The sequence below is a fragment of the Stegodyphus dumicola genome, chromosome 6 (genome assembly GCF_044657685.1).
Source record: "Stegodyphus dumicola isolate Sdum_Otavi_A_Nest chromosome 6, ASM4465768v1".
Classification (NCBI taxonomy): Eukaryota; Metazoa; Arthropoda; class Arachnida; order Araneae; family Eresidae; genus Stegodyphus; species Stegodyphus dumicola.
Window position 1 is genome coordinate 182,032,616 of NC_140773.1, and position 19,156 is coordinate 182,051,771.

The 19,156-nt window shown below is 33.9% G+C and overlaps 1 protein-coding gene across 7 annotated transcripts in view; it reads left to right on the forward strand.

Moving 5' to 3' along the window:
• Positions 1-19,156, forward strand: part of LOC118201469 (semaphorin-1A-like) — a 407,500-nt gene that overhangs the window by 121,794 nt on the left and 266,550 nt on the right. The gene's annotated exons all lie outside the window — the stretch shown is intronic.

Below are 19,156 nucleotides of genomic sequence, written 5' to 3' on the forward strand. Positions count from 1 at the left end.
CTAAATCGTTTTGGTGGTAACAGATCCTTGTTTATTTAGTTAGATAATCAGCAGATGCAAGTGTGGATATAACGCATAAAATACTTAATTAACATATAATGTTCACATAATTTCCTAGCACTCGAACAGTTCCTTTTCAAATGAAAATTTGCTTGTCACATATGTTATATCTCACAGTCATGTATAAGTTGTCAAGTCCAATATCATATCCATTTAGTCCAATAGATAAATCTGTCCAGGATTCCACCACTTTGAAAATGTAGTGGATTGGTACTGTATACTTGGATTTTAGCTATAACTCAAACAGTAAAGATAGTAACCTCATTATTGCCACATTTGAGGTCGGCAGCTTGGATTCTTGAGCTCTTTGACTGAAAAATATCATTCGGTTTTTAGTTTTCGCACCGGAGCCTAAATACGTAACTAATTGTGCAACAAAAGAGCTGCATTAGCAATTTTTGATGTTCTAGTGACTATTTGTTGAACACTAGAAACAGTATTGCTGAACAGAAGAAAACTTGCGGTAGTTAACTTGGTGATCTTTTTCTCTCTTTTTGTATTTTTAATTTTTTTATTGTTTTTATTTCGTATTTCATTTGTTTATTTCTCTTCACCGTTTCATACTTCAAATTTTAGAAATTAAGTTTCTAATTTTTCTTATCAAATGTGTAATTTTCAATTAAAGTGCCAATCAAGTGTGAAAGAATTGCAAGTTTAGCCATGTTATTCAGGATAGAAAAAGAAGAAATAAAATTACTATATTGGCTGTAATATAAGAAGTCCCTGTATTTTTTAAAATGCTTTCGAATAAAATTTAACGGCTTATGGACAGGACACGGCTTCACGTGTACGAGCTTGATATATCGAAATTTTCTACAAAAGGTGCAATGAATGATCTAAAAATCAACATTTAGTGAAATAAATACATTTTAAATATGTGTTTAAGAATGTGTGCTAAGTTATTTTTTTAAAAATAAGCTTTGGATATAGAACGTATAATTTTTCAGACGTCCGTTTTTAAATAATAAAATATGTCTGATATTGAGGTAGATGTACTGTTTTCAGTCTATTTTAAAAGTGACAGTAACTGTTCATATTTTTAGTATCTGGTTGTTAGAAAATATACTTGATGACTACTTGGCTTCAAAATTTGGGTTTCTCTTGATGAATGGAAATTAACTATAGCTCACCTCTAATTCGGTAATTATGAATCCTGAAAGATAGCATTATTTACGTAATTTATCGTAAATATTCCGATATTTAAGTAACTCAAGAATTGTGGGTGTTTATTTGAGTGCCTCTTATGCAAACGATTCTGTAGATAATTAAGTAATTCTAGATGTGATTAAATATTCTCCTTAGCGTTGATATTTATTTTAATGGCACCGTTATTTTTTAATTAAAAAAACAGTTTGTAGAGACATGACTTTTTTTTTTTTTTTTTTTTTTTTTTTTTGAGGCCGGAGAGATGAAAATTTAGCAAACGCCTTCGCCGGGAATCGAACCACGGACCTCTGGTATACCGGGCCCAGCGTGCAGAACCACTACACTACGAAGGCACGCTAGGAAAGCGGGAGAAATACCTTAGACACTCCTCTCTTTAAAGGGCGACTGGGATTTTAGGGGACCCAATCTCCAAATCCTGGGTGAGGGGAATCATCATCCAACACCCTTTTAGTTCGAGCGCCTCTATAGAGACATCATGATTTTTTGGAAGCAGGCAAGATGAAAAATTAGCAAACGCCTTCGCCGGGAATCGTACTACAGACCTCTGGAATACCGGCCCAACGTCAGAACCATTGCACCGCAAAGGCACGCTAGGAAAGCGGGAGAAATACCTTATAAGTTTTAATTGTTATTATGGAAATTGCGAAAAGTGTTATGGAGACATTACTTAATGTTGACAATGCACTCACTTACTTCTTTTATCGTGTTCGTAGTTTGCTAAGAATCCTGCTATTAAAATTGTAGAGAAATAAAAAGTGAAATTGGATGAGGATAGTAATTCGAATAAGAAGGTAGATTCTTTCAGTAACAAGGGTTGAGGAATGTTAATTTAATTTATATTTTAAGGATTGCACATTTCATCCATTTAGCGCTTTAAGAGTTACGCCGTGGTTAGATTGTAACTTCAGAATACAATCTTCCATTATCTCTGCTTCATTGAATCAGCTAAATCTTAACAAGTTTATGAGTGTTTACTGCTATCTCGAAATTATTTGAGCATGCTAAATTAATTTAATCCTCGGCATTACAGGTATCCGTCTGTTTGTAAACTATATATCCATCACTCATGAAATGAAATTGCGTGAAGCCGTAATGCCGTGTTTCCTCGGAAAACTTAGTGCTTGTCTGCTGCGTAACTGTCTTCCAAATAAATTATTTCCTTGAAAATTGTGCACGTCATTCAACTTTTTAAATATTCTTTACGGCTGTTTCCGTGAACTTTGTCACATATAAGTCCGCTGCTTACAAAGAATTCTTTTAACCCTTCTCTGAACGTAAGCAACTGTGGAACCTGATCCTTCCGACCACTTTACTTCCCTGGATAAACGTCCATCCGTCTTGCAAGTGATAGTAACCGTCGCGCTCCATTAAGCAAAGGTTTCTCGCGAGAGTAAGTATTGCCTCAGGGCCAAGGGCTAGTTCTTAATGTACATTTTCGCGGTCATGTCACGTAGCTTTGGTAGCAGTAGTATGGAAATTGGTCTGCGCCTTGGGCCTTAGAGCAATTACGAAAATGGTAGATTAAGAATCGGACTTTCATTTTTTATTATCTTGCCTTTTATTTCTTTTTACCCTCCCCTTTTGCAATTTTATTGCACTGCGAAAGGAGGAGTGACTGTGGTTTGGTCTCTTATGTTCTTTCTTCTGATTCGTTTGTTGCCGAAAGAAGGCAGTCTTCAAGAAAGTGTTTAGTATTCCGATGCATTTGAAAGCATTCGAAGGATTTGTGCTTTAAATATACTCGCTGGGAATCCTTTTATTGAAGTCGTTTCTTCTTTAAGGGATTTCTGCACTTCAGAAATTTCCTTTTGAGGCCAATTTTCATTGTTTTCTCCATTTTTCTTTTATATAATAAGGCTTTTCGATATAAAATGTGTACTGGAATCTTTCTTCTTTGAAGTTGCTTTTCCCACTCTTTTGCTTGTATATCTAAATTAATCTGTTGTCGAATGCAGCTTTATTGAAAGAATTCCTCTTATAAGATTCTATTGCTTTGAAGTATTTCCTTTTGTAAGAATGTCTGTGTTCGTGTTATTTCCTCTTGTGGTGTTCTTTACTGATTAGTATTCAGTTTTAGTTTAGAAGAACATTTTAAATGTAAAAATTTTATATATCGTGTAGTTCTTCGATTAGATTGGACACCAAAAAGTATTTAGAGGAAGTACATTTTTTTGTACATCCATAATTTTATTCTTCACATAAAGTTGGTTTAAAATATTTTCTTTTAGAATATTAAGAAAATAAGTTTTGGCGTGCTTTTTGGTATTTAAATGTGTAAATTTAAATGTTGATTCAGCCACAATGATTTCTTTTGGTACAAAAAAGCGGAATCGTCTAGGATTAACGTAAACATTGTTTTTTATTAATTGTTGTCGATTGTGCGCCTAGTCTGAGTTATTCAAAAGCTATTTTAAAATTAAAATTTTTTGAGTATTTCAAGCTACAATAGTTTATATTTTTAAACTGCATTTGAAAATTTTAATTTAAAAATAAATTTAGAAGTATGAAAATATGAGTATGGTTGCTATTTTATATCAGTGACGTATTATTCTACATTCGCGTTTTAGATACTAGTTAATTTTTTTAAATAAAAAAAAGTATTATAATATGGAATAATTTCAGTTGTTTTTTTCAAATGAGCCTGATCGATCTGGTTACTAATAAAATATTTGTTAGTGTATCACATTCAGACTTTATTAATCTTGTAATATTAATTTATGGATCTGTGAATCAGTAATTTTATTTGTCGGTATTATTTATCAGGATGTTCATTGTGATCAGTTTTAGCTAATTTGCTTGCTGAATTTAAATAAGTATTATATTCTATAATTTAGCTTTAAAATGGAATTTATAACCATCGGGAGCTTATAATGAAGATGTGAACTATTTGAATGAATAGATATGAACTTATAGCAAGTATGTACGAGTCAACAAAAGCAAAAATTGAGAATTCCTAGATTTCGAATCAAATGTGCTGTTTTTATCTGATGTTCACTTGGCTATAATTCACTTTAACGTTGCTACGACTACGATTGTTAGTTATATTGCGTAATTTTAGTGACTAACGTCATTGCCAGAATGCGAGTACACGTATGTGAAATCGTTTCCCTTTCAAACTGCAACTGTCGCTGTCACTCAGTTAAGTTGATGGTCTTTGTTCTTTCTTTTGCAGCCTAAGCATTTTTAATAGTTGCTGGAATGTAGTGTTTCGTAAATTTTGTTCATCTCAGTAGTGCAATTAATTATTAAATACTGTCGGAGAGGAATGGAAAATTATGTTAGCTTTGATTTTAAAAATGAATCTCGTTGTTTTATTACTGTTGACTATAAAAACTTTTATATTTTCACTTTTTTTCTTTCGGTAAAATATGTGAAGGGGGAAAAAATAGATAAGAAACTAATTATTTGCTTTTATCTTTCATGTGGGTTTATCTTCCATTCCGTCGTTTATCTTCTCATGTCAAAAATTATGATAATTTAATATGATAAAGTGGGAAAAAAACCTATTGTATTGTTTTCATTAAGTAATATGTTCAGGCAGATTTCTTCATGCAAACACAACATCTCAATAGCAACTTTTAACTGATAACAAACAACTGTAATTTAAAAGTCTAAGTTTTCAACTTTTGAAGTCGCGAAAGAAATTTTTAATTGTCGGAGCTGCTTTCGTGCATTGGCAAATTTTTCTGAACTTTTGCATAAATTCTTTTGAACAATAATCTTATAAATAGGTAATAGAGTATTACATTTTTTATCAACAATCCACATGGAGATCTAATAAAATGTATAGATGCAAGAAATGTAAGTTTTTGTGTCTATATTTAGCAGGGCATCGGTTTATCGTCGGCATATTGTTTAGTCACAAAAATTATCAAGCCATACTGTCAATTTTCCAAGAAATTCCAAATGCCAAAACATGTGTTTATATATAGAATATTTAATAATTAGCATTCATAAATTCGTCAGATTTAAGCGAAAAGTAACAGAAATAGCATTTCTTAAAAATTTTCTACTACATTATTTCATTAAAAGTTATTATTGTCTTTCTTGGAAAAGCTGTTTAAGCTTCTGGAATTCATTTTGATATTGTTATTTTTATTCTTCCGCCTTTGCTAATTGTCTTGCGAGTACTTGTATATTTGAATTTAAGAAAAATTAAACTTTTGCAAAACATTTTAACAAGTTTAAGATTGCTGGCTATTCTTGTAGAATTTCTTGGACTTTTATTTTTATTGAGGGGCGCCATGATGCAGCTTGTTCTTCACGCAAGATCAGTCCGAATTTTTATTTTTGCATAGTACACATACTTTTGAATTTCTTATATCAATCGAAGATAGATCGCAGTGGTTTTCTGAAATTTGATCTAAATGTGTTGAACGGCTTTGGCGATTCAGTTCTAAGACACAAAACTCTTTCTACCCTGCTGACGTAGACATTTTGCATAATAAGTCATGTAACATATATGATTGCCTTAGTGAGTAATCTTGAACAGGGGGCGCGCGGGACTTATACAACCTCTGAGGCAATTTTATGCAGCCCACGATTACATTTTAATTATGCATTTGTTGCAAGTACAGTGTTGGAAAGATTTTGAGATTTGAATTATTTTAAGTTTACATTATTTTCATTATCATTTTAAAATGAACCCGAATAACGCACTAGGAAATTAAAAAATTGAGATAATTAATTTACAGTGTGATATAAACGGTATTCAAAGAACTGAAAATACAGAATTTATTAACTTTTAAAGCAGTTTTAATCGATGGCTCAAACTCCGTGTATCTTTTTAATAATCTTGTAATTTTAAATTCAGAAATGCAGTGTGTGACAAATCTTTGAAGCCGTTTGAGACTGCCCTAATCCTCGTATGATGTTGAATCCAGCTGTTAAGTCAACTCGAGTCCAATCCACGTCAACAGTTTTAATGTGCTTTATTAATGTCAATTAAATCAGTAATTTTGGAAGATCTGGCAGCAGTGGCCCATCTTGATCGTTATTTGTTACCAACCTTGAACCTGAATTTCTTGTTTCTTCCTCAAGTACTGCGATTATTCAGTACGTACTTTTTATTATGAAAGATGGTGCAAGGTTGTTTTGAAAAGTGGGTATATTAAAGGTTATAATTTCCTAACGTATAAATGATTTCGAATTGACTTTTGTAGTTCTATCTAAAATCTAAAGAATGATCGGATATGAAATGCCTGTATTAAATTAGGGCTTTTTTTAGTAGGTGTTTGAAATTAAATTATAACTCAAAATAACGAGTTCAGATTTCTTTGCTAAGCAATTTCATGTAAACTCTGCCGTTGCGTGCTTTCTCTTCCTTTATATGATAGCTTCTATCCCACTTTGGTATATAGTTAAGTTATTCGATGTTTTTATGGACACATTCCAGAAATGTAACTTAATGACGTTTGTCTGTAGCTTCTTCCTTTTTTGGATTTCCCTGCCAAATCATAAGCATTCTCCGAACTTTACAATGCTGGAATCTGTCCAAAATAGCGTCGGGTATATACGAGAAAAGGGACAGTAATCCCTTTCAAAGAAAAAGTGTGTATATATATAAAACATTCTTTCCCGAAGTTTTGAGCAGCAGCAACTTTCTCGATACTTCGCGATTATTGTAGGCTTTTTATTGAAACCAGATCGGTGTACGTTTTCCTTTCTGCATCCCTCAGGAAATAACTTTTCCCCGCTTACTTTCTGTGTGGCGCTTTTATGTAGAATTGTGTTATTGATGAATATTGCCCAACCAGAAAGAGAAAATATGTATTTTCTCGAGTTGAATTTCCTCTGATTTTTTTTCCTTATATTTCTCGCATCACTGCCATTGAAGTGTTTTATATTTCTTAGGTTTGAGAGGAAGGATATTTTTGTGTTATCGCTGGATTTTAAATAAATATTGAATTTCTGGATAATACTTGTACGCGTATTTTTTTGCCAATTACTGTCATTATTTTTCGCATGTGCTGGTGAAATGACTGAATTATGAGTACGCTTTACTGATAATGAAGCTTCGCATAATACGGATCCTTTTTGCATCTGATGGAGATTTACAGTGTGAAATAAATATGACAGAGTTGTTCACATTGTGTCATGTGGTAAAATAGTTGAACGCAGGTAGTACCGACCTGGGTTCGAATCTACGTGAGCGAGCTGGCTGCATGGGCGTTTTCGTAGTTTTCCCAATGTGTGACGTGTATATGAGTCAGTTTCCTTAAGAAAGTCGCCCACGAAGGCGTCTCTTCCCTTGGACGGATAGCACTAGCGTGCTTTGCCATAATAAGCAAAACTAGACTACGCTGTGTCATAATAATTGTTATAAAGCGGCATAACCAAACTTTCATGGCTAGTCAACTGCATCACGTTATGTCATATAGTAAAAAGATAGTAGTAGGCTTAAAGTTGTCAACTTTGTGCTCCGCGTGTCAAGAATTTGCGTAAGTTAATAAAACCAGCCAGTTACTACAAAATACATGGCAACAACATTTTTGATCTTTACGCCCATTTTGTTTTCGATTGGCGGGACTTATCAGGCCACTTTTAATATATATATATATATATATAAAACCCACTTCAAACAAATTACTTTTGAGGAAGGGAGTTGCTGAAATCTAGAATTGTCTCTCTCAACATTTACCGTGGTAACAGCGAGCTCCCGTCTAGCATTCTCGAGTGCGCAATAAAACTTTCAAAAAAGTTAATGAAATGAATGAAAAATACAAGGTAAATTTGGCTTTTTCGGGAATATGGGCTCAAGTACGCTTAAAGCTGCATAACTCAAATTGTCTGGTTTTAGACCTTAGTCTCCAGAGCATAATGCTAATGTAAACACTCTTTATGAGGCTTAAGTTGTGAAGTTATTCTTAGGCGGCATTCGCAGTGTGATATTAAACAACGTTAGAGTTCTGTTTTAGGCAAAGTACGGCATCATGCACCAAACCCAAGTATATATTAGCAGCTTATATTGACGTAAATTTGAACAAATAATGTTTTTGTTATTGTCATTGTTGTCGGAAAGATTATTCGCTGAACCATTATGTAAATTTATTCTTTTTTATTTACAGAGTTGTTTGCATGTATATATGTAATGTCATGATTGAAATTTAATGAATAGATTATTTTGTCGCTACTATTTTTGTAAAAGGCAGTTACGGATATTTGGCACATATCTTTGTTTTAAGCGGAATTCGTAGAATAAAGTAAGGCAAGCTCGGAGAGGGATGGACCCTCTGATTCGAAATTTTTGAACCTTTTAACCGATTTATATTTCAAGTGGCAGTACGGAAACATCAGATATGTGATAGTTGTAGAATGGCCAGGCTAGGGAAGAACAATAATATGAAACAACATTTATGACTGGGCCTACTTTATAAAATTAGAAGTACCAAAGCCTTGTTGAAGGCTATAAAGAAATCTAAACAAAATTAAGTAAATAAAAGCTAATAAATAAGTTTAAAGTAATAACAGATAATTTAAATAATAAAATACCGGAGTTGATCGTATTTAGGGCTCCGGCTTGTCACGATTTTACACAGGTATCGTAATTGATTTTACACAGGTACCAGACTTCAGTGGGTTATGGCTGAATATAAGTTCTGATTAGTATTTGGTTACGAATAGAGAAATAGACCCCCCTTCGCTTCAATAAAGAGAAATAGTTTCGCTCATTTATTTTAAAGTTTAAATTATAATTGGGTAAAAGATTTTACTTGCGGCGTTATGTAAGTACGTGCATCACTTGCATAACATTAAAATCACACGACGAGGATTAATTTTTAAATGACGCGCTTTAGAAAGATTTGTGCATAAAAATTTTACTAGTTTTAGCACAGAAAAGAGAAATAACCAAATTACGCATTAAAAAGAAGACAGAGGCTGTTAGAAATTTTAATTAGAATTTAATGTATGTCTGTGTGTATAATGCAGTGAACTGTAGATCGCATATTTAACGATAATCAGAAATAAGTAATAAGATAGATAGAATCTGTTATATTTTGAGTGTTAAACGCGTTTCCCGTGTTTTGAAAGCCAAGTACCGCATCTGCGTCAAGTTGGGCGGAAAAGGCAAAAGCAAGCTTTGAATAGCCTTTAGAGATGTAAGCTTGATCCTACCCCATTCACGTAGCATCATCTTTGAGCCATCAAGAAAAAGCTGAGTGATCAATAAGAAGTAATCTTTTTAGGCTTGGCAAGCGATATAGCGTTTTTTCTTTTTGCCCTTGTATTTTGTTTTCGTATCTCTTCACTTGGCCATAGCTTGGCACTGCAAAAAGTGCAATATGGCTTCCTTTTTTTCTTTGCTCTTCCGTGCAGTGTGTCTTTTTCTACTCTTACGCCTCCTATGGGTTGGTAGTGGTCTAGAGTTTGAGATGCGGCAGATTCCCTCCTTTTCTTTCGGGAGCATTTTGAATTCCCCCTTTATATTCTGTGGCTTTCATTTTCGAAAGGATTTTGGAAAGTATCTGTTTGATTTTGTGCCTTCTTTCCTGTGCGCTTGAAATCATGGATATTCAAAGTATTGTGACTGCGGTGCATGCAACAGTACATCCTGACTTTGAAAGTAATGAAATATTTATGAAGTTAGCTCTGTGGACTGTTTGGTTAGATCATATGAATATTTTCCATGAATCTGCATCCTATTTTTTACCGTTCTCTATATTAGAAAGCAAATTTTAAAATTTATGAACAGAGTAAATGGAAGTGTTTGTGAAATAAGGTAACGAAAGGTAATAAAAATAACAATTGCTTAAAAATTAAAAACTGGAAATGTGCTTCAGTGATATTTGTAACTGAATTCAAGTAGTTATTGTAACAAGTTCATCATTTTCATATGAACTCATTTTGTAATTCTGGTAAGAGTTTTTTCAGATTATTAGTCTCTCACTTTCTCCTCCTCCTTTTTTTGAGAGATTAGGGTACCTATGAAAAAGTAAAACAAGTCTCCGAATTTTTTAGTGTTCATATTTTGATTATTCATATTGTGATTGTGCATCACTTGAACAATATGAGTAATCATTTGATTGTTCATTTTTTGATTATTCATTGACCGTACCATATTCAGCATGTAGGTGAGCTATGTATCGCAATCGATCCAACTGTTATTTATTTCATACGCGCTGATTGCATGGCAATCCTGCTGCAACATTCTTAGTCACTCTTGTTCTCGTAGCATTATGAAACCCATGCACTCACGAAAAACCTATCTTTGTCTCTGGAAATGAGAAATGTTCTGCAATCATCTTCAGGGAAAAGGTTATTTGATATTCCAAACCTATAAATGTATAAAAATATAATAACAAAGAGTAGATGTTACTATCATGGTGTTGTTTAAATATTAGATTCACACTCGGATGCAAATTTCACAAAAGTTTCAAGTCGCTAAATCAAATGTCTTCCTTCTAACTGTTCAAAACTCTGTTATGGGCGATCCCTTGCTCAATCTGTTATATAGTGCCTTCTTAATGTGTGGGCTCTGTCCGGAAAGTCAGCGAATATAGGGACCTATGTTTTGGCCAATTCATTGTTATTCCTTGAAACAGCTGGTGCTGATAGTCCGAGAATCATAGAAAAATTCAGGGACCCGTGTAGTATTAAAATGTCCCAGCCATGCCTGCCTGCATCATCCGGGCTTCTGCTAATAATTTCTACGCAATTTGTCCGACAGTTTACTAATAATTTGTAGAAGAGAATATGCTTATTTGAAGTTCATGTTCAATTTGAAATGACATTTTTTAAACGACTTTTCGCATTTTGAAGGGATTTTGTCATTTTTCTGTAAGAAGGAAAACTATTGTCTATTATTTTTCTAGAAATTCGTTCGATAGCGCTGCAGTATTCTCCCACCCCCTCCTTATTTAAGTGATGCATTTTTAACAAAATGGTGCAAAATATTTTTGTTCCTGAAGAAAATCTCAAAATCTCTAGTTGCATTTGTATAAGTTTATATTAACTGAACTTAGTTGCTTTTTTTCCTTCCCCCTTTTTGCGGGGAGGGGGAAGTAAAAAACCAAATTTACGAAGACCTTGGGAATATCAGAAACTTATTTTATTTTGCCTTTGCTCATCTTGTAAACAATAAACTCAGTAATATGGAAAACGAAGCAATTCCTTTTTTTGGACAACGTCATAAGCGTCTCTGACTTTATCCCTTTATGTATTTACGAGGGAAAGAAATGCAGTGTACCGTGTGTGAAATGATCTCATTTCTGTCTTTTAAATATTTTTTCCGTTTTAGTTACACACCTAAATTATTAAACTCATTAGTCATGCCATCTTTAAAAAAATATTTAAATATTTTATATCAAGTTGGCTGACATTTTGGATGCCTATTTTTAATACAATATTTTGCAGTTTTTGAACCTCATTAAATTTCATTCGCGTTAGTAATTAAGCAAAAGGAATATCACCATCTGTTTTGTCATACTGCTCAAAGTTTTATGATTTGTTCATTGTTCAAACAAAGAAACACTCGAAATTTTATCTCAGTTTCGTACATTTCCGAGAGCGGTGGTGTTTCAAAAAGGAAATAAATAAATAAATAAATAAAAAACCTGAACAACGAAGCAAAACTCGTGTTTCATTTAGCATTTGTGTTCAAAGAAACACTGTCGCGAGGAAGCCTCGTGACAAATGACTCGTTTTTTCCTCTATTGTTTTCCCTTCTTTCTATTTTCGCGCCATTAGCTTCCACTTACGGGAAAAAAATAATGGCGACTCTCGTGCATGTGCTTTGTGCGCGACGTACACGCTCGCCACCGCGTGCAGACATTGCAAAGGGACTTGTTAATGATAGCGATTTAGAGAAAACATTGTTTTATTCCTCTTTTCTCCCTTTCTTTTTCCGGAAAACTTATTTTTGTGAGTTTGTTTTGACTGTTAGGTTTATATATGTGTGCTTTTTTATTCACTTTCCATTCTTGTACGTGCGGTAAGAGGGAGTTGTGAAACACTTTTCATTTCGTTTCTGGGGTCGATGTTCCATCCCCTGTTTGATGAGATAGTGTACCGCGAATAGAAAAATGCTACAAATCGAATATTGCTCATCTGTATGCTGCAAGCTCTTAATCTCTACCGTCATAACCAGAAATGTTAATTCCCGTATCTTTTCTCTTTGTTTTTGATAGCATGCAAATAAATATATGGAACTTTCTTCTCCAGTTTTCATAATTTTGATTTATTGGGAAAAAATTTTTTTCTCAAATTATTTTAATATACTCGCAGTAAAATTACAGTTATCTAGGTTCTAGAGAAATGAAATTCCAGTAATTTGGATCTCTTGTTCTTTTCTCGAGAATACGTGAAATTCTTAACTATTCAGATTTCAAATTGAAGGAACACTCCAGCTATTTATATCTCCTTTTTTTTTTTTTTTTTTTTTTTTTTTTTTTGTGTGTGTGTGTGTGTGTGTGTGTGTGAACAAGTAAAATTTCAGCTATCCGGATTCCAGATAAATGAAAATTCATTTATTTGGGCCGCTTGTCTTTCTCTAGAGCAAATAAAATTCTAGTTATCCGAACTCTAACAGCGTTTAGGTCCCTCGTTCTTGCTCTTTAGGATATATTTCTTTTTTAACAAAAGACTATATTTTTAGTTAGTTTTATAAATAGGTGTTCATTTTGGAGAACGGGTTAAGTGTTGATTTAATTAGCTGTTGCTTAACAAGTGCTATATTTTGAAGATGGTGGAAGCAAAGACGATGACTGCTGGATTAACTGGAATTCACAAAAGGAATTATCTTGCTCTGCTCCGTATAAAAAACTATCAAGTAACTACAGTAAAGAAAATAAGTAAAGTTTACGTAAAGTAACTACGTCAAGAGATAACGTAAGAGTAACTACTTAACGTAACTAAAAAAAGGAAATTATTAAAGAGAAAAGAAGTTTGCCAATGATCGAGATTTTCCAAAAATCTGTCTTAGTGCGCATTTGTCGATGGATAAAATATTTTTGAAAAAAACATTAATTAATATAGCTTTTATTTTTGCTGTTAGCAGTATCTGGTTTTAATTATAAATTACTTATCTTCTCCATACGATTCGTTTTGTGTAGTGCTGCAGCTGTCTAAGTTAACGTAGCCATCTGTTTTACAAAATTTAAAATTATCACATCATTAAAAATTCTCCATTTTGTTACGAGCAATTTTTAAAGCTGACATGTGGATTAAACTGAATGCGGGTTTTACCGGGTAGTTCTATGAATATCTTTATCTTACATCGAGTTTTCAAGGATAGAGCTTAGTACAGAACTTAGTTCATTCAGAAGGCTCGGTTTCTAGTTTCAGAACGACACAGTGACCGAAATAGTAAAGCTTATCTAATTTTGAAACATTAAAGTGGTTCAAGTTATGTGTATTATCTGGAGTAAATATTTTTTTTTATATTATCTTTTCCAGAAGATAATATTCATGCACAGTTGAGTCATTTGTAGATTTTATGCGTCAGTAAAGCAATTACTTGAGTAAAACCTTCAAGCATGGTACATGGTCATTAAGGAAAATTTCTGGCATGTGTCAATCCGGATTGGAAGATTAGCAGATCTTCAAGATTTCTGTTAATTTGTGCCGTCCAATCCCGTTAATGGACTGAACTGCCTGCTTCTAATTTGAGATAACGAGACTTTTATCAGCAATCGAACTTTCGAACGCTAAGTGTTTTTCGTTACGTAGCGTCCCACAGATTCTTCCCCCTCCCCCAGGGGTTGACGAGCTCATTAAACTCACACGATTTGCTAGCATCTAATCGATTAACTTTTGTTTCCAGGAGGCACCGATTTTTCGTGTAATAAATATTTCGTTACGCCGAAAATCAGATATTTAAATCTTCTTCCGATAGATTGGCGACGTGACGGTACTTTCTGTACCAGAAGTTTTGATGCAATAGTTGCGCCTCATTAGTGCAATGAGTTATCGATTTTTTATTAAGTTTAGTAAAGGTGGTGGTTCAAGATTCGGAGAAATGAAGTTATATAATGAATCATTTGTGAATGTTCCTTATCTGAATTTCTCGCGCAGTGAATGACATTCACTTCTGATTGGACTTCGTTAGTGGGCATTTATTGACAGTGGATTTTTGAAGAAAATTATGCGGAGCTTTTGAGCAAATGAAGCATTAGAATGTCCTGTAGAATGTTGCTAGTCATTTTCAGAAAGTGCATATAAATGTTTCAGGAAGTTGCGTAGAATATTATTGATGAATATCACTGATAGAACAACTATTCCTTTTTGGCTTTCATTTCAGTATCTGCCAGATAAATATGTACGTTTGAAAACCATTGCCCGAAAGTGGAATAGCAGATCAACAGTGTCTGTTAAACACTTTCCTAGGTAGCAGCTACAATCAGTATTGTACAAAAGTTGTTAGATGAAAGGATCAGCGTTCATGCATTGTGATCCAGAATATTACTTCCTACACTGCCTACAGGATGCTGTCTTTACTTTCGAATTTAACAATACAGAAACTGAACTTTGAATGTAGAGTATCATTATACGCCATTGTTGAAAAGATGCATCATATACGATTATCACAGAGAAGCAGAGAATCCAGCCAAGGTGCATGAAACTGTCTTGAATAATTAACGAACTACTTAGAAAGATTTTTACTTTCCTTTGGAGATGCCAGCATTTATTTTAATATCGTACATTGATGTGTGGAAGTGTTTTAATCGAACGTCAGTTTGTTCATTTAAGTTACACTTTTTCGCTAAATTTTGTTAAATACGTATCACTCTTAGATTCAGAATTAAAAGATTAGGAGAAAACTTACCCAGTGACCTTAAAATTCGTTATTTTTAGACTAAACTAGGGAAATGTTAATATGCATATATACACGGCAGTCTAATGAATATCTTTATTGTTTGTCACTGAAATAAAACTGTTCTGTACTTTATTGTATTATGCGCCGTTGTCATGACAATCAGTAAAATTGATGTAACCGGTCTTGACTGCTTTTCTGTTTTTAAACTAACTTTGGCATTTAGTTTGGCCTGAGTTTTCTGTGTCTCTTTTTCGCCTGTAACTGACAAACGTCAAATACGTGCCTGCAAAAGAGCTAAGAAATTTTTGTTGTATCGTATCCTGGTTACAAACTGTCATCTTAGATTGAGTGCGTATTTTTTCCCATTTATTGCATAGTTATTACTAACTATTATGAAATGAAATTGAAATTGAAAATCGTTTTATGATGAAATTCGTTTTATGCTTTCCCATCTGTAAAATATTATAACTATAACACGCCGTCTTTCCTCGTGTTTTGTAGAAATGCAATAAAATAAAAGGTTAATTCAGTTAATTACATTTTACTGTTATTGAAGTAATAAACGGAAAATTGATATTTTTATCTGCGAACAATTATTTCTTGTATAGAAGGAACGAAGTATAAAATCCAAAGCCGTTCTTACTAATGTGAACTTAATTTGCATGAGTGTGATCCGAGAAGTTGGGCCATTTTTTTTCATATGTTTATTCTTTTATTTTTTAAGCTCAGCTCTTGCAGTTCAACACCTTCTCCAGCGTTCGTTCGTATACCTTGACAGTTGTGAAGACATTTTTCTTACATCTGGTATGTTTCCAAAAAGGTGTGAAGTATTTGGATAAAATGCAGACTAAAGTCAAGATTTCCATGTCTGACATTTTTAAAAATAAATCTCAGCCCATGTTGTTTTATTTTGGTAACATGTGTAAAACATAACCCCAGTTAACGATGATTTTAATGTTATCCATGAAGTTGACAATCAGACATTTTTCTCTTACTGATACGCTTAAGAACTAGCGGTTTCTGTACGTGCCGTAATATATAAAAACAAGATAATTTATCACTTATCATTTAACTATATTTTTAAATTATATTTGTTTGTTATATGGAGTCTTAAATGCTTAACCATTTTCTTTTGAATATATTCAAGATATAAATGTAAGTCCGTCTTTTAAGACTGAAACTTTGTTATGCTAACTCCGGCATAAATTGTGCCGCGCCCTTTATGAAGGTCAGTTTCTAAATTGAAAACAGCAACTTTCCATTAGGGTGCGGACAATTTATGCTGCGGCACCCTTATGTAAGGCTGATTTTAGTCTGCATTACTGATTAGTTAAACAGGGAATGAAATAAATATTTGGCACCTTTCTGAAAAACAGAGACTTTTCAAAAATGCTGAATTGGCATAAAGGTGTCCTCGTGTCTTGCGCAAGTGAAGTGATTTTGTATAAGGGTGTCGAATTCCCTGCTTAATTAATTAATCAGTAATACAAACAGAAATTGAACTTGTATAAGGGTTTTCCGGTATAAAGGTGCCGATATCCTTATGAAGATAGCTTTTTTTTTTTTTTTTTTTAAATTAGAACCTGGTCTTCTTAAAGAAGCGGCAGCTTGTAGCGGGGCATCGTTATAAAGGTTTCAGTCTTAGTTCGTAAAACTTATCCGAGGAATAGGATTCTAAAATAAAAATATTCTAAATAAATGACCACACATTCATACTTGCGATGATATTTTGTAAGCCCAAGTAGCAGGTTTATACATTTACACCGTTCTTACTAATGTGATTAATGTTTGAAAATGTTTTGAATTTTAATCGTTATCATTCTGTTTCCATATTACGTAATGAATTTTTAATTGGCCATTTGAGGCAATACAATACAATAAATCGGTGCATATAGTTTGCGTTCAAAACATGCTATATATCATTGCTGTAAAGATAGCGGGCGCTAAACAAAATAAAACTTGTAAATGGGGCGCTGAGCCCCCTTACCACCCAAAATTAGAGGAACTATGGTTTTATGGTTGGAGCTACTGATATTATATGAAGTAGCATAGCGTTTAAGCCTAGCGTTTCAGCGTTAACTATTAAGACGTTGCCCTGTAAGGCAAAGAGAACCTACTTGTGCATTGTCCTGAAGATTTTTTTTTTTTTTTTTTTTTTAACCGTGCAAGTAGAAAATGAAAGTCGTCTCTTCTTTCCGCGAACTTCCGAATTGAGCGGACATACAAGCACGTGAGCGAAAAGTGAAACCGGAACGATGATAGGGCCGCACAACAAAAGCCAAATGGTTATTCTCCGTTCTTACAACTCATAGAGTCATTACGAGAGGAAATTTCTTCCCCCGTACTCTGGCTTGTATTATGCATCTGTTTTCCCTCCCCCGCCAACTTTTTTTTTAATTCATTTGTTTATTTAATTGATTTTTTTTTGGCCTCGTGCCCGATCCTGCTGTTGGCGGTCCGCGGAGTTGTTTTTGTGTTCGATACGTTATACATAAAAGAATGTTTAGAATTTTGGCATTTATTTCTTTCTAGTACCGCCTCTCCTCCCGCTTGTGTCGGTAAATAGCTCTCCTTTTTTTCTGACTTTCGTGTAACTTTTGCTTTATTTAAAACTGGGCGGGCGTCCAGGTTTGCGTGAGCTACTTGGGTTTGTTTTTAAATTCTGATTGTTGCCGACTTATCAGGTTGTTTAGTAGTGGAGATTGTATGCGTAAATAATGCGCTTTAATGTAACGTTATTATGTTTCACATTAGTAGCGAATACCTTGAAGTTTAAAAAATATGAAATAGATAAAAAAAAAAAAAATTTGAAATTCAAGATTCGAGCTTCCAGGTACCCATATTCGGGTGAAGACCTACCTTATTCAAAATTTGATGGCTCTATGTATCGTTGTTTTTTTTTTTCACAGTGCGAGAAACATACCGACATTCATGCAGATTCTTTATTATTTAATTTCTTTAAATATAATAAAGGGCAATAATATTTGGTGGCAGCAATTTGAAAAGTGATACAGCCCCTTATAGTGATTCGACGCAAAATCCCGTTTCGAGACAGTAGTCCTTCTGGGCTAACACCCCATTGTGCTAATTATTACTTCATAGCCTTCATTATGCAGTTTATGCAATTTATGCAGCTTTTGGCACATTTATGCAATTCTTGATATTTTTTTCGTAGAACTTCGTCTTTTAGCACGTTGTTGAAGGCTGCTGTTATTGTGTTTCTAAAATATTGGCATTACAGCGCAGAAAAAGTAATATACAATTACCAATCTGATGATCAAAGGGGGAGGCTAAAATTTGTGACAGTCTTCTTTGCCAGAAACTGCTTCATGAGAATGAAATAGTGTGACAGCGTGTTGGCATGCAGGAGAAACCAGTGATATGATTATGCTTTTTCAGGCCGAATGCTTTAAATTCTTTTTAGAAGTCTATTCATTACGTTATAAGGTATTTCTCCCACTTTCCTAGCGTGCCTTCGTGGTGTAGTGGTTCTGTACGTTGGGCCAGTATTCCAGAGGTCCTTGATTCGATTTCCGCAGAAGGCGTTGCTAATTTTTCATCTCTCCGGCCTCCAAAAATAATCTAATGTCTCTACAGTGGCGCCCGAACTAAAAGTGTCGTGGATGATGAATCTCCACACCCAGAATTTGGCGATTGGATCCCCTAAAAACCCCAGTCGCCTTTTAAAAAGAGGAGTATATAAGGAATTTCTCCCACTTTCCTAGCGTGCCTTTTGGTGTAGTGTTTCTGCACGCTGGGCACGCTATTCCAGAGATCTGTAGTTCGATTCCCGGCGAAGGCGGTTGCTATTTTTCATCTTTCCTGCTTTAAAAAAAAAAAAAAAAAAAACATATATACCTAATGTCCCTACAACGTCTGTATCAAATATGGAGTTCGCAGTCTGTCCATCCAATAAAATTCCTTGTACGAATTATGGCGTATCTATTTAAAAATGTTCGCCGTCACGGTTCGTTTTCAAAATTTCTGAAACTGAAGTGTCTGTGATCGTGGTGAACCTCCATCAACCCAAGTAGATGACTGCAATTTTGTATCATTTCCAGACACATTTGTTTTGAAAAATATTAAGATTAATGTTTGCGATTTAGATCAGATCATTTGCTGAACTTTCGAGTTCATGACAGCAAATATTCACCGTATCGAATTAACTGCACAATA